The 14,959-nt window shown below is 53.4% G+C and overlaps 1 protein-coding gene across 1 annotated transcript in view; it reads left to right on the top strand.

Annotated features, from left to right (window-relative positions):
- The window catches only part of TBKBP1 (TBK1 binding protein 1), a 60,193-nt gene that overhangs the window by 39,165 nt on the left and 6,069 nt on the right, over positions 1-14,959 (top strand). The gene's annotated exons all lie outside the window — the stretch shown is intronic.

Below are 14,959 nucleotides of genomic sequence, written 5' to 3'. Positions count from 1 at the left end.
CGGTCTAGACGCCAGTTAGTGTCAGCCGAAGCTCTCCCTGCAGATGGTTCTGTTCTCCTGCCGCTGTTCACGTGAAACTGGCATGGATGCGGATGATGGGCAGAACGCTACATTTCACCCCGCAGGGATCTCCGCACATTTCACAAGCCCCTAACTAGTGAATGAACCCTCCCAGCACCCACAGTTTGGTGGCTTGTTAGCATCACCCTATTTTTACAGATGGGGAAATCGAGGCCGCCGGAAGCAACTCTCCTGGAGTCACTAAATGAGTTCAGAGCTGGGAGGAGAACCCAGGAGTCCAGACTGTGTGACCTTGGGAAAATCACTTAAATTGCTCTGGGCCTCGGTTTCCTCTGTCTATGAAATGGGGAGAATTGATACCGACTCTCCGTGTGCAATAGGCTGGATGCAGGAATCACCCGGTGAGATTCTCTGGCCTGCATTGTACAGGAGGTCAGAAGAGATGATCAGACAGTCCCTTCTGGCTTTAAAATCTCTGAACCCGCCAAGCCTGCCTTCACAAATGTCTCTTGAGCACTTTGAAATCCTAGCGTGGGTTGCGGCAGAGCAGTTGTTAGGGCCACCCTGTGCTTGTACAGCACCTAACATAATGAAAAAGAATCCTATTATTCCATCCGGCAGGCACACAGAGCCCCATGGCACTTTCTGCTTCCCGATCCCATCGGGGTGGGGTTAACTGTTCTCGCCTATTTCCCTCCCCACCCTACCTCTGGCTTTCGCTGCTGCTTTGCCCACCCCCTACGTGGAGATGGTAGATAAGACTGTGGTTTGTGCTTTTATTTTTGCTCCGGTTTGTGCTGTTTAGCAGGAGTGCTGTTCACTCACGCCATCTCGGCGTTTTGGCAGTTCTTGAGTAGGTCGTCTTCCCCTCTGCCCCCCGATAATGCGGCGTAGGATGGGGAATCGGGGATGGGTCTTGCGGCAGGCCAGCCTGCAGGGGAGAGTGGAAATGTCTCCCCAATCTGCCCTGGTCTGGCCGAGGCATCACCTCGGCTAGCAAAAGCAAGGTGGGTTTTAGTGCTGCATGCTGCCTTGAGGTCAAGGGGTAAAGGTCATAGAGCTTAAGGTCAGAAGGGTTCTCGCCTGACCGCCTGTATAGGACAGGCCACTAAATCCCACCCAGCTGCCCCCCGCACCAAGATCAACAACTGGAACGAGACCAAAGTATTACAGCGCTTAGAAGGCGAAACCATCGCTGTTGATGCTGCCGGTGTACCCGGGGCTGAGAGACGCCACGTTACCACCTGCCCTTAGCATGACGAACCTGGGTCTGTGTCCACAGGGGCCAGCCACCTGGCGCTCCCAGCCACGGGCATCACACAGGCTCCACTGTCCCTCTGCAAGATAGGGATAGAGCATCCCCTCGGCATGCACTGCGAAAGTCGGGTCAGTGCTTGTAATACTTTTGATCTAATTCCAGTCATCCTCTCCAGGCAGGCAGAAAGTCCTCTCCAATCCCTTCCCCTCTCCCGCCCTCTTTGTTTTCTTGATGACGAGAGAGGGAGCAGAGTACAATGGCAGAGGCCGCGCTGCTCTGGTCCCACCAGAAAATGGCAAAACTCCCAGACTTAGTGGGAGCCAGGACTTCGCTCCAGGACTCCTGGGTTCCACCTGCGGTTCTGCCGCTCGTTTGCCCCTCCTCTGCTTCAGTTTATTGGGCCTGATCTGCACTGAAGACGTTTGACCCGCCTAACTACGTTGGTAAAAGGTGTGACTATTTTGCCGATGTTGCTATGCCAGTAAAATAATAACCCCTCGCTCTTATTATAACACTTTTCCTCGGTGGCTCTCAAAGCCCTTTACAAAAGAGGTTAACATCGTTTTACAGAAGGGGAAACTGAGGCCTGGGGAGGGGAAGTGACTTCCTCAGACTCACCCTGCAGGCCAGTGGCAGAGATGGAAATAGAACCCAGGGGCTTGTCCACGCGGTGCGCGCCAGCAATCCCCCACCCCCACACCCCAGCAAATTTCTAGCACTTACGGTTGTGGAAGAATCTGAAGTACATGACCCAAAGGGGGACACACTGAAGGCTCAAACCAGCAGGCAAAGAAAAAGAACTCAAAACTTTTATTTTTTAAAAAAATCTCATGATTTTTAAGCCAGTCTCCTGATTTTTTGGGGGTGGGGTGGGGGGTGGGTGGGTCATGGGTTTTGAATACTTGGGGCTGGTGATGCTGCAGTGGGACTGAGCTCCAGCCATAATCCCGGACTGAGCAATGGGTCTTTAGTTGCAAAATCAATGAAATGACGACAGAGCAGAATTCTGGAGCTGAAACACGTGTTTGGGCCCATCTCTCATTAGAGATGCCATGTGATTGGGCAATATCCGTCAGATAATAATTCCTAACTACCTTTTTTCATCATCAGATCTCACAGCGCTTAACAAAGGAGGTCAGTAACATGAGCCCCATTTTACAGAAGGGGAAACTGAGGCATAGAGAGGCGAAGTGACTTGCCCAGGTTCACCTAGAAAACCAGTAGCAGAGCCAGGACTAGACTCCAGGTCACCTAAATCCTAGCCCTGTCTATTAGCCCTGGAGGCAGATTTGGGGCTCAAAGCATGAAGGATCTTTGGAGCTGGCGTTTCTCGTTCAGTGGCTGTTTCTCTTGACATGTGCATTCAGAAGACTGGGCCAGGTCCTCCGCTGATATAAATCAGTGTAACTCCATTGACCCCAGCTGTTAATTTGGCCCCTAAAAGGGGCAAGTTTATTGATGAGAGATGGGCTTCAAATTAGCACATAAACCTCTCCCTGGGCTTAGTTAGCAACCTCCTCTAATTTCCTCGGAAGGTGATCCGCGTTTTGCAGAAGGAAGCTTTAGCCCTCGAAATAGCCATCAGTTTTGTTTTTAATAAGACAGAGACTTTTTTTAAATTGGGGTTTTTTTCCTTTGCAAGCCTTAGAGGCAACCAGCATTTCATTCGGTGGTTTCCTCATTTCAGTCTCATAGGCAGAGCTTCAAGAACCTCTGACAGTGCAATATCGCACTGCAGATATTCATCACAATCACAGCAGTTAAAAAAAAAAACCCAAAATAAGTAACTTCCTTGCACATATTTTCTATACACACAGCACCTTCCAACCCAAAGCACTTCGCAGACTGTACATCAATTTCAGTTGCACCCGATTGATATCAGGGCCCTGTACATAACAGAGCATGAGAGACAGTCCCTGCCCCAAAGCGCTGGCAGTCTAAATAGACAAGGCAGGTAGAGACTGGGAGGGGAAGCATAAGTGAAGTTTTTTGCCCAACAGCAAGTCAGTGGCAGAGATGGGACTAGAACCCAGGTTTCTTGAATCCCTGTTCAGTGCGCTACACATTAGCGTCTCTGTTGTGTAGACATGCACCACTGAAATGCAGCCACCTCTGGGGTAGAAGAGAGCCAGAGTGCCAACTCCAAGCAAAATAAATGAAGGCTGAGATTCTTGCGTATTCACGTGACTCCAGAAGCTGGGGCTGTCAGGGAAACACCCAGGTCTGGTGAGATTCATGATAGAAGCTGGAGAATTGATAACAACTGAGATAGGCATGGTATAAAAGGAGGGTGAGGGGTGGGGTGTCATTTTTTTAATCCAGGACACTAGTGCAACCCTGCCACCCGCTCCAAAAAGTGTCTCTTAAATGATGGCTCAGTATTTTCTTCTCTCACGAAATCCTTCCAACCCACTCTCAATGCGCTCGCGATGGGCGTAAATAGGGGAGCCCATTCCAATGACCTCGCGCGTTTGCCTCTCAGCTCCTGTTTCCCTCCCTGTGGTGCTTGGGGGCTGGCGACTGTAACCTGTGCTCCGTCAGGAAGGCAGCTGGGAGCATCGGTTGCTCATTCACGCGTCAGTCGCTATTGCCCCACCGAACCTTTCTTCATAAACAGGCGCTTCCTAAGATGGTTTGGGTTGGGGACGGTCCTGGCAAATCCTTGGCTCTGAGTGTGGGAGGGAAGGGGTTAAAACCCAAACCCTGGACTAAAATTTGCAAACCTCCCCTCCCAAACTTTACAATGGGCCCATCAAATGCCCAGATCTTCCTTCCCCATTCCCTGCTAAAACAGTAGGTTCTTCGTCAACTATTCCTGCCCTAGGATGGGGCTAAAAGTAAGGAGCACAGGCCCCTCACCTCTGCTAAAAGCTGAGGGTCGCTCACCTTTTTAACCATCAGAGTGAGGGTCTGGAATAGCCTCCCATTGGGAGTTGTGCGGAGAAACCACTTCATTAGTTTTAAGAGAAAGCGGGACAGATTGTATGATGAGGTTGCTTGTGATGCGCAGGGCTGCCCAGAGGATTCAGGGGGCCTGGGGCAAAGCAATTTCGGGGGCCCCTTCCATTAAAAAAAATTGCAATACTATAGAATACTATATTCTCGTGAGGGCCCCTGTGGGGCCCGGGGCTCCCCCCCCCCGCCCCGGGTGGCCCTGGTGATGCTGGGGGCCAGGGCTCACTTCCAGTTGATGTCTTACATATCTAAAGCTCATGCTTCAGGGTTTCAGCCAGCTGCCGGCAGAGGTCAGGAAGGAATACCTCCCTCCTCCCAATGTATTCTGGGTGGGATTTTTTTTTATCTCCCTCCTCTGAAGCATCAGAGATGGACACAGCTGGAGATGGGACCTGGGGCGGGGTGGGCCAGGACTCTTAGAAGGCACTGAGCATTTTCTCGCTCGGGGGACTTGACTGTCTGGGTCTTGCTCCGATGCTGAGGGTCTCCCTGATCGCCACAGGTGGGGTTGGGAAGGAGTTTTCCCCCAGATCAGATTGGCAGTGACCTTGGTGTTTTTTTTTCACCTTCCTCTCCAGCGGATGGGTCACTTGGCAGGATTATCTCACATAATCATTTCTCTATCACTGCGCGGGCCTCGGCCCCTCCTGTTCTCTGCCCGCGGCACAAAACGGTCTCGTCTCCTGTGTAGTGCTTTCATCTCCTGGCGGTTGTTGCGTTTGGTGGGTGGGGGGCTGGCTGGCGTTGGTGGCCTGTGATGCACAGGTCAGACTAGATGGTCTGGGGAGTCACTTCTGGCCTTAAACTTTAGGACTCCCTGGGTTGGGTGAGCAGCGCTTCTCCTTCTGCGACACGCTGAGAGCGCCCCCTCCTCTTTTAATCTGCTATAACCACGGGCCCTAGTGTTGTGGTAGCCACTTGGCGGCGGATCAGTGGCCAGGCCCTGCGGCGCCCCCTGCTGGCAAACCCAGCAGGGCTGGGTCCCCTTCATCTCGCCTTCCTGTTTATTTCACCGCTGTTCAGGATGTTAATGGCACATGCAGACCCTTCTGGCCCCCCAGGATCCCAGACGCTCCCATGAAACCAGGCCTCCTTGCTAAACATCTCGTCCCCTTCCCCACCTCCGCCACCCACGCCCACAGGCCACCGCTGTGCTCTCTGCTGACGGAGAGCATGAGGCGTGGGGGAGGGGGCCGTGTGGGAGTGGGGGCCGGGGAAGGGCTGACCACAGCATTTTATTAAAAGGGTTGAGGCTTGTGGGACTGGGGGAGGAAGCAGAAGCAAAATAACAAAAGAGTAAAAACGAGCGCGTAGGAGCCAACACAGGTGCAGCCTCTGCCTGATTTCCCATCTCAGCCCGGCAGCGTGCAAACCCCGTGAGCTGCTGCCCGTGTGTGCGAAAGAGAGAATGGCGGGCGGGCGGGAGGGGGGGGAGGAAGAGGAGCGGGGAGGCAAATCATTGTATTGAGAAACTTGCCGCAGCTTATCGGCAGCGCGCTGCTTCCCGCTGATTTGTATCTTGCGATCCGAGAAAAAATAATTTGACTTGAACTCCCGGTGACTCGAATTGTGGTATTCAGGAGGCCCGGGTGTGCTAGATCGTGGGGGATTGTTTTCGAGAGGACGTGGCCTCTGCGTTCATAGATTTGTCGATTTTTAGGGGCAGAGGGGACTGAGAGGTCATCTAGGCTGACCTCACGTTTCACCCAGATCCCCCTCCGTTGAGGCCAAAAACTTCTTTGGGCTTGTCTACACTTAAAACGCTGCAGCGACGCTGCCGAAGCACTTCAGTGAAGACGTTGCCTACGCCGACAGGAGAAGCCCCCGTCGGCGGAAGTAGGTCGACGGGAGAATTCTCCCATCCACGTAGCGCTGTCTACACCAGGGCTTGGGGCAGGTTAACTGCGCCGCTCAGAGGTGTGAGAGACCTCTTACACCAACCTAATTTCCCTAGCGTCGACCAGGCCTTTGACTAAAGCAGAGATACTCAAGCTGAGTCTCCAGAGCGGCAAGTGGCTCTTTAATGTGTCGCCGGCAGCTACACCGTGTGATTTAATGATTAACTGATCTAAGTTATTAACCAATCAGGATGCTTTTCCTCTGTTATTAACCAATTGTAGTTGATAAAATAACAATGCTTGGTCAATCATTTTGCTGTGAGCGTGGATATTGTTATATATCTATCTAATAGTAGATGAAACAATGATCTCACGACTGACTCTTCTGGGGAATGTCGATCACTAATTTGGCTCCTGAACCCCGGAGGTCTGAGTACCGCTGGACTCTGAGGCTTTGTCTACACTGGAACCAGAACGGCGAAACTTCGGTTGTTCAGAGGTGTGAAAAAAACACTCCCCCGAACGACAAAAGTTTTGCTGACGAAAAGCGCCGGTGCGAACAGCGCTTTGTCGGCAGGAGCGCTCTCCTGCTGACAAAGCTACCGCAGCTCGTTGGAGGTGGAAGCTTTTTGTCGGCGGGAGAGCTCTCTCCTGCCAGCATACAGCGGCTACACTCCACGCCTATCGCTAAAAGGTGCGTAGTGTGGACATACCATGAAGCATATCTTTCAGGAAGACAAGGGGCCGAGGCGATATCTTTTATCGCCAAGAGACAAGTTTTCGAGCTTACACAGAGCTCTTCTTCAGATCTGGGAAAGGTACTCAGTGTCACTGCGGAAATCAGACAGAAGGATTTAAGTAGTTAGCACATATTCTAAGGGACTATTCAAGGGGAAGTGGCTAAGTTAACACCTCTGCAGACATAGGACAAAAAAAGGGAGGAGTTAGGTAGTTACTGATTGTTTATTGTAATAAGCCGTAACTCCAGTGTCTTTATTAAGGCCGTGGTTTTTAGTGTCTAGTAAAACTATGAATTTTAAGTTCCCAGGCTCATCTTTTCAAGGTGTTGGGCAGGTTTCCTTTGAGGATGAGCCCTGAGAGGTCAGATATGGAGTGATCACTTTGGGGAAAGTGTTCACCCACAGGGGACGGGGTTGTGTTTTGTTTCTGGTCCTTTTTCTGGGCAAGTTCTTTTGAGAGTGTAGTGATTGTCTGGTTTCACCCACATAGTTATTGGGGCATTTAATGCAGTAGAATGAGGTACACCATACATTGTGATAGGCATGTTTGGGACCCCTAGATCTTGAAAAGTAGGGATCACCTCCCCCCCGCTTGTCTGTCTAATACCCTGGGACACATACAGCTACAACAACACTGCAAACACCAGTGGAAAATACCTTCCAGCAAGGCACGTGGTCGTGATCTGACAACATCAAGAAATGGAGCATCTACCACTCTCCTTGGGAATTTGTTCTAAGGGTTAATCACCTTCATTGTTAAGCATTGGTGCGCTATTTCTAATTTGAATTTGTCCAGCATCAGCTTCCAGCCATGGGTTCCCGTTTATGCCTTTCTCCCCTAGTTTAGAGTCCTTTAGTACCTGGTATTTTCACCCTGTGAAGGTACTTGGACACCAGGATAAATCACTTTTCAAGTAAGACAATGTGGTCTAGTGCATAGGGCTAGGATTTAGAAGACTTGTGTTCTGTTCCCGCCTCTGCAACTAATTTATTGTGTGACTTTAGGCAAATCACTTTCCTGCTCGGTGCCTCAGTTTCCCCTCACACCCTTTGTCTGTTTACACTGTAAATTCTTTGGGGACGGGGACTTTTTCTTGCCAGGTGTACAGACGGTGCCTACCACAATGGGTCCCTGATCTTGGCTAGCCCTTGAGGTCCTGCTATAATGGGACTGACGTACACATAGTATAAAGGTCCATGGCAGTGGTTCGGAGGCTGGGAAAGCGAGAATGAAAAGCTTTGCATTGTTTAATTTAGAGAGGGGACAAACAAGAGGCATGAGAGAGAGAGAAAATGAAGAATGGAAGCGAGACGGTAGATCGGGCGCTCCTATTTATCCTTCCCTATAATATTTGGACAAGGGATGTCCAGGGACAGTGAAATGCAACGTTTTGGGTTTTATACCCAGGGAACTTCCTGTTTCCGGATATTTATCGTAGCCAAGAGCTTAGAAGGATTCCAAAAAAGTTTGGCCATTTACATGGAGAATGAGCATAGCCGCAGTTCCATTACACGGGGTCAACGCTTCATAGGAGCAATAAATCCACATGCTTCAGGGCATGAGTCAATCGCAAACTGTCTGGGGTCAGGAAGACCTTCTCTCTTATGGGAAAGTACGGTGTGATTTTTCAGTACGGGGTTTATAGACTTTCCTCTGAAGCTGCTAGTGCTGAGGGGCAGGAGATAATGACCCATTGCTCTGACTCAGAATGGGCTGAGAACTTTTACTGCAATCAGTGGGAATTTGCATGAGGATTCATCCCTCCCCCCGGTGAGATGAGTAACAATCACTTATTTATTATCGCCCCTATTTGACCCTGGGAGACGCTGAAGTCGAGAGATCTTAAATAACGCACCCAAAGTGGACATGACAAATTAGCAGCGGGGCTGGGACTAGAAACCAGGAGCCCTGGTTCCCCTTTCTCAGCTAACTGCTAGCCCCCGTTCTGCTGTTCCTATAGTTGTACGGTGCTGCTGGCTGCTTGCCCGAGGAAAGAAAGTGTCACATCTCATTCTGTTGTGAAGCAACAAGTACTTTTGTAAGCAGCAAACAATTGGAAGAAGATGGTCTTGTGGTTAAGGCAGTAGGCGCATACTCGGAAGATTGAGGTTCAATGCTGAACGCTGCTACTAACTGCAGAGTTATGTAGGGCCAGGTTTTCAAGTCCTCAGCTCTTCCCTTTGGGGCCAGAGAATTAACAGTGCCCGAGAGCTGCCGTTGTGACACACACGGGTCACAATAGGCTGTCCTCTTTGGCACATCTGTCCCTTGATTTCTCTCAGTTCCTCCATCTGTAAAATGGGGTGATTGCCTCTTTAGAATGTCAGCTCTATGTGTTTGTACAGCGCCTGGCGCGGTGGGGCTCCAATTTCAGGTCAGGCCTCTAGGCGCTACCTAAGTACAAATGGTCATAGCCCTCTACCTGTCACTGGACATGAATCCAGAGATTGGAGCTGGTTGGTCTTTGGGAGCTGGTTTGTTCTGAGATCTCTTGTCTTCAGCTTCTTATCAAAACCCACATTTTATTTTGAAACGAATATATTGGGGGGCGTCGGGGGGGGTCTCGTTCAGAAACTGGCGAGATTTTCCGTTTTCCAAGCAAGGTTCCTGTTGGGGAGGAGATTAATTACAAACAGCTTTTCTGCTGCATCAGACTTCCTGAAAGGCTGTGAAATATTTGGGGTGGAAAAATAGATCTGGGTGCTGTTTCTTTCTGCCGTTACCATCTGTTCGGGGAGGGAGCTAACACGTTATTCCCCCTCCCGCCCCATCCCTGCAATTAGCTGTTGCCGGGGGTAATGCCATCAATAGACCGTGCCTTGTGAACACGGGGCGAGGTGGAGAACGGATCGCACCTTATGCACCTAAAAGTTCCCTTTCGCTGTGGCGGGTTGAGCCCCGCGCGGCCGTTCAGCGAGATGGTGCTGAAAATGCAGCAGCGTGTCCACCGGTTGCCTCCTGCACCTCGGCAGCTTTCGGTGCACAGCTCGCCTCCTGCCTCGGCGTGCGCAGGCTTTGTGGTTTTGGCAGTTCCTTTGTTAATTTCAGCTTGACTTCTGATTTGCTGGGGGAAGGGAACAGGTGTGCAAGGCAGGGACCGCTCCGGAAGGAGCTCGCGGAGCTGAGCTCTGGAATATCCGGCCACAGGCGTCCTGGTGGGAGCTGCAGTACCTTTGAATACGTGCATCTTTGGGACAGAATCTGGTCTGCTACAAGTGCCTCAAAACCCATTGTCTCCTGAGGCAGAAATCCAGGTCATCTCTAGCCCAACACAGGCCAGTAATTAACTCCCACCACCCGACCCTTGGGATGGAATATACAAGGAATCAACATGCAATAGGCATAAATCCTGCAGGGCCTATTCATTATTTGTGTTACAGTGGTGCAGAGAAGCCGCACAGTGCCAGGTGCTGTACATACTCCTAGTAAGAGCTAAATGGACAAGACAGACCAAGGTATTGTTATCCGCTGACATGGATTAAGGCCACTCATCTCTTGAGAAGCTGGCCCTTCCGTTGGGCGGCGATCTCTTGAAAACTCGGCCATGTAACTCGATCAAGGACCCTCCGGAGTCCCAATTTAGGGTGCGTCTACACAGCACCTAGACGCCAGCGGCTGGCCTGGGCTCGTGGGGCTCAGGCTGTGGGACCGTTTCACTGCTGTGTAGACAAGCTCTGAGACCCTCCCACCTCACAGGGTCCTGCAGCCTGAGCCAGGAAGTCTACACAGCAACGAAACTGCCCCGCAGCCCAAGTCAGCCGGCACAGGCCAGCCACGGGTGTCTAGTTGCCGTGTAGACGTACCCAGAGTGTCTTAACGGCAAGGCAATGCAGGGCAGATCCCACCCAGGCCAGGGTTTCAGCACCAGCCCGCTCTCTTTTTTAAGGCGCACCGGGCTTCCTCTGCGTTCCGGTGGTTTAAAAAAAAATTCCAAGCTCGATCCAGATGCCTGACATTGATCGGTGCTAGAACTAATCCGACACTACGTGGGTTTCGGAAACCTCGTGCACGGCAACCCCGCGGCAGCTGCCTTCAAAAAGGGAAACCTTTCCCCCTTCCCGGTAGCAGCTGCTTGGAAGGTGTCACCCAGAAAACTTAATTCCCATCTCCTCCTTTGCCTGTGAGGTTCTCTGTGCCGGGAGCTCGGGCTCAGAAACTTGGCCCTAGCGCTGGCCTGGGCTGTCTGGGGTCTTGGCAGGCCGTGTCGTTATTGATGATCGTTTACGGAGCGTTGTTAAGGGCACCCGATGGTGCGAGGTGCTGAGTGCGTTCTGCAGCCTGCAATAGGTGCTCGGACCCACGCAGGATTCGGTTTGGGGGAGGTCTGAGCCCCTGTGCACAGCAGCTTTCGGGAGCGGGCTGCAGGGGGCCCAGGTGAAGCTGTAGGGCACCGAGATTGGATGGGAAGATGGTTCAGGCACAAGGGGAGACAGGGCATGAAGGTCACTGCAGGGCGGGCTTGGGGTCGGCTGGGCGTTGCTGGGGAGGCTGTTTCAAGAGGGCAGCTCAGAGGCCAGCACCCAGCTGAGAGCGGGAGGATCGGTCAAAGGGGCGAGGATGCAGAGGAGAATTGGGGATGGATCCGGGCCCAGCGGTGACGCCGGCCCGTTGTAGCGGCCAGTCAGCAAGAAGCCCAGGGCTGAACTACCCCCGTGCAGATCCAGAGAAAGCGCTGAGTTTGCATGGGGGTCGCTGAAAGCCAGATTGGCTCCCGAGGTCTATCCAGGGACTGGCGGAGGAAGATCAGCATCCGTGTAGGACGGGGTGTTCGGGAAGGAAGTGCATGCCTTGGGGTGGGAACTGGGCGGAAGAGTCCGCTTGGAGAGAGGCCCAGCGGGGAGCTGGGGTGCTGGAAGGAAGCGGGGTTGGGGTGGGGAGGTGTTTCTTGGGCCACTGCAATAGGCCGAGTATTGGGGTCTGAGTGTCCCAGATCCAGGTACGGGGGCTCTGGGGACCCCTCGCCGCCTTCAATCTGCAGCGGAACGCTCCGGCGAGGGGGGAAGACGGGAAGGAGGCGCCTCAGCTCCCTCCCTGCACAGCTTCTGGGCATCGTCGCTGGAGGTGTGGCACCCACCTCGCAGGTTCAAGAACCGCACGCCTTTCCGAGCCGCCTGCACTGAGCGGGCCCCCCGAGAGGTTGGTCACCCTGGTTAGGCGGTGGGGGATTTTTTTTTCTTTTCGCTCTTGCTTCTAAAATAAGTCTCCGCTTGCAGCCACACGCCCTCCCAGGGGGGGCCTTTTCTTCTTAACCAGCCTTTATTTGAAACGCTCACTTTTCCTGTCTTCAGAAGCACAAACCTCACACAGCTCTCTTCTGCCGCCGCCGACATGTGCCCCCCACTCTCAGCCCCGGCCTTCGCCTCCCCTTACAGGAACCGGTTCGTTTCTTCCCTGACGTTTGCGAGGCCAAAATCCCGGTGCCACGGCTTGGGACGGCGCCAGTCTGTTATGTCATGCCAGGCAGTGCGGGGCGAGGGCAGGGGCGAGTCTTGCTTTGCCAGGCCCGGGCTGCTTTTTGTTTGATTTGCATTGCTAGTGATTGAGCTGAAGAAGAAAGTTTCCACTCTTTGATCTCTGAGGGCAGAAGGTTAGTTTGGAGGAAGGGAGGTTACACACAGGGCAGCGTTTTTTCTGACCGGCTCACCTGCCCTTGCCAATGCGGGACCCGCCCCAGCAGGGCCTGGTGGGCTGGATTGGGTTTTTTTGTTTTGGAAGGCAGCAGAAGAGCGAGGGCATGGCAGGTTCCCGCCCTGTGCTAAAACACGGGCTCCAAACGGTCACAATATTTCAGGTCTGAAATATTCATGGGGCTGCGGGCGAATGTCGGGCATCCAGGCGGCTGTTCGGGCCTCAGTGAGAGAGGACAAAGTGCTGGCAACTTCCTGGCCTGGGTGAGATCAGCCAACTAGAAATCCCCTCTCCACCTCACCTTGCCTTCCACTGCAGCGTGGCCTCGTGGTTGGAGCGACTGGGACTTCGGAGAAGTCCCGTGGCCTGTGATGGCGAGGACGTCAAGCCAGACGATCACAGCGGTCCCTACTGACTTTAGAGTTTGTGAAGCTGTGTAGTGGGGTACTGGAGACCTGGGTTCTCTTCTTGGCTTGGCTGCTGGGTGACTTTGGCATGCCGGGCCTCAGTTTCCCAGACTTTAAAATGGGGAGAATGAATCTGACCCCGCTCTGCAAAGTGCTTGGAGATCTAGGGATGAGAAGAGCTAGGGGTGAGGATTATTTGTTATTCATGGGTCTCTGTCCTTCACACCGAGCTTGTTGCATCTTCAGAGTGAGCCCGCAAAAGAGTTACTGCGCCCGTCTCTGTCCTGCTGTATGTCACAGGCTCCTATGCACCGCGGTCACCCCCTGGCTTCTAGAGTAGGGACGGCTTTAGGGGGATGGATTCCCAGCTCTGCCACTGGTTTGCTCTGTGACCTTGGGCAAGTCGACAAGGGGTATGTCTCCACAGCAGCGAACCTCAGAACCCCCATCTGCCAAGTGGGGACAATGATGTTGCCTTGTCCTGCTGCGGGCAGGGGATTAGTTTCCTCATTTTGCAGAGGGGAAGGGAAGGCGGAAAGATTAAGTGACACGACCAAGGCCCCAGCGACTGCTGCTGCCAGCGGTGGGATCAGTGGTCCCTTAATGAGGTTATTCAGGGCCCGACTCCGGCGCCTGTTGAAATCAATGGGAGGCTTGGTTGGGGGAGAAGGGGGCTGCTGCTGCTCCCATGAGCTGACCCTGGTGGGACCAGAGGAGCCGGCTCAGCTCGCAACAGCCCTAGCGCCACCGGCCATAGCTCTGACAGCACAGATCCCCCGACTCCCCAAACTGAGGGGCCGCAGGCTTTATGGATCCCCAAGGCGTCCACCTCTGGGCAGGAGCGTGTATGACCGATCATTTTCAGGAAACATCAGGGCTGTTTGTCCCTAGTGATCCGTACCCACGGCAAGGCCCGTGTTCAGGGCTCTCTCCGTGAGCTTGGCAAGGGCCTGGATGCCAGCTGGGATCGATGCCGAGTTCCCCACCCCCTAGAAGAACCGGGGAGCATGTGAGTTTCAGGACACCGGGGAGCTCCAGGAGGTGTAGCTGCTGCAGTAGCTGACGGAGGAGAGCTATAGACGGTTCCCTGCTGCCTTCTAGGGCTCCCGAGGGCTTCCTGTGTGTGCGCCTTGCGCCCATTGTTCACAGAATCCTTCGTCGCCTGTCACTCCCGCCGGCCGCCCGTCAGAACAAACAATCGCCCCCTCACAAGGGGATCTGTCCTGTGAACGCTGGCGTGAAAACAACCCCCGATTCTTTAGGGGTGGCGGGAGGGGGGGACCTGTCCGCTGCTGTTACGTGAGCCATCTCCCAGGTCCCCTCCGTGTCACAGTCACTCAGCTCAACGCGGCCGCTCTCTCGCGCCCGGCCTGACAGCCCCTCGATAACCTCATGAGACAGGTTCTCCCTTCACATCAACGTAGCGAAGCTGGGCTTTTTAAAGTTGTTGGGGAGGCTTCCATGTGTTGACGACTTTGGCAGGGCCGCGGGAAAGGCGTGGATGGCGACGGCAGCCCGGCGGGAGGCAAGAGTCATCGTTTTTCTGTTGCATTGTTGTTTGTTTGATTGGAAAGCCAGGACGCCTGGGTTCCACCCTTGCTCGCTAGGTGACCTTGGGCAAGTCGCTCGCCCTTCTTAGAACCCCGGTCTCAGTTTGTAAAGGGTGAAAAAACCGCTGTCCGCTTTTGTCTGGCCCTATCCTGTACTATGATTTGTAATGTGGGTTATGGGACTGCCTGGGAGTGGGCCAGGACCAGGACCCCGTTGAGCTAGGAGCTGGTTAAACCCAGAACAAAAAGCCAGTCTCTGCCCCACCGAGCATCCAATCGGAGTCTAGGGCCAGAGACAACAGCTGGCTACAGACGGACTGGCCACTGCTGGTCGGTGTGATGACCAGCGGCGTCAGCTCGTTTCGTTCTAACCTTGTTCTGATGATCTGTGTTAACGTAGGATCGCAGGCCCTGGGGGGAGATCAGATGGATACCCAGATGTGAGCCCCAGAGCTCTCCCGGGGCCTTCCCCAGACTCCCAGGGTCCAGCACCTGCTCCCGTCTCCCATGGCAGTTGGCTCTGATCAGCCCTGGCCATACCCCCACCCCTGCAGTCGCCCC

This window comes from Trachemys scripta, chromosome 23 (genome assembly GCF_013100865.1).
Source record: "Trachemys scripta elegans isolate TJP31775 chromosome 23, CAS_Tse_1.0, whole genome shotgun sequence".
Taxonomy (NCBI): domain Eukaryota; kingdom Metazoa; phylum Chordata; order Testudines; family Emydidae; genus Trachemys; species Trachemys scripta.
Note: the sequence above shows the minus strand (reverse complement) of the source record. Positions and strands in the feature narration are given on the sequence as shown.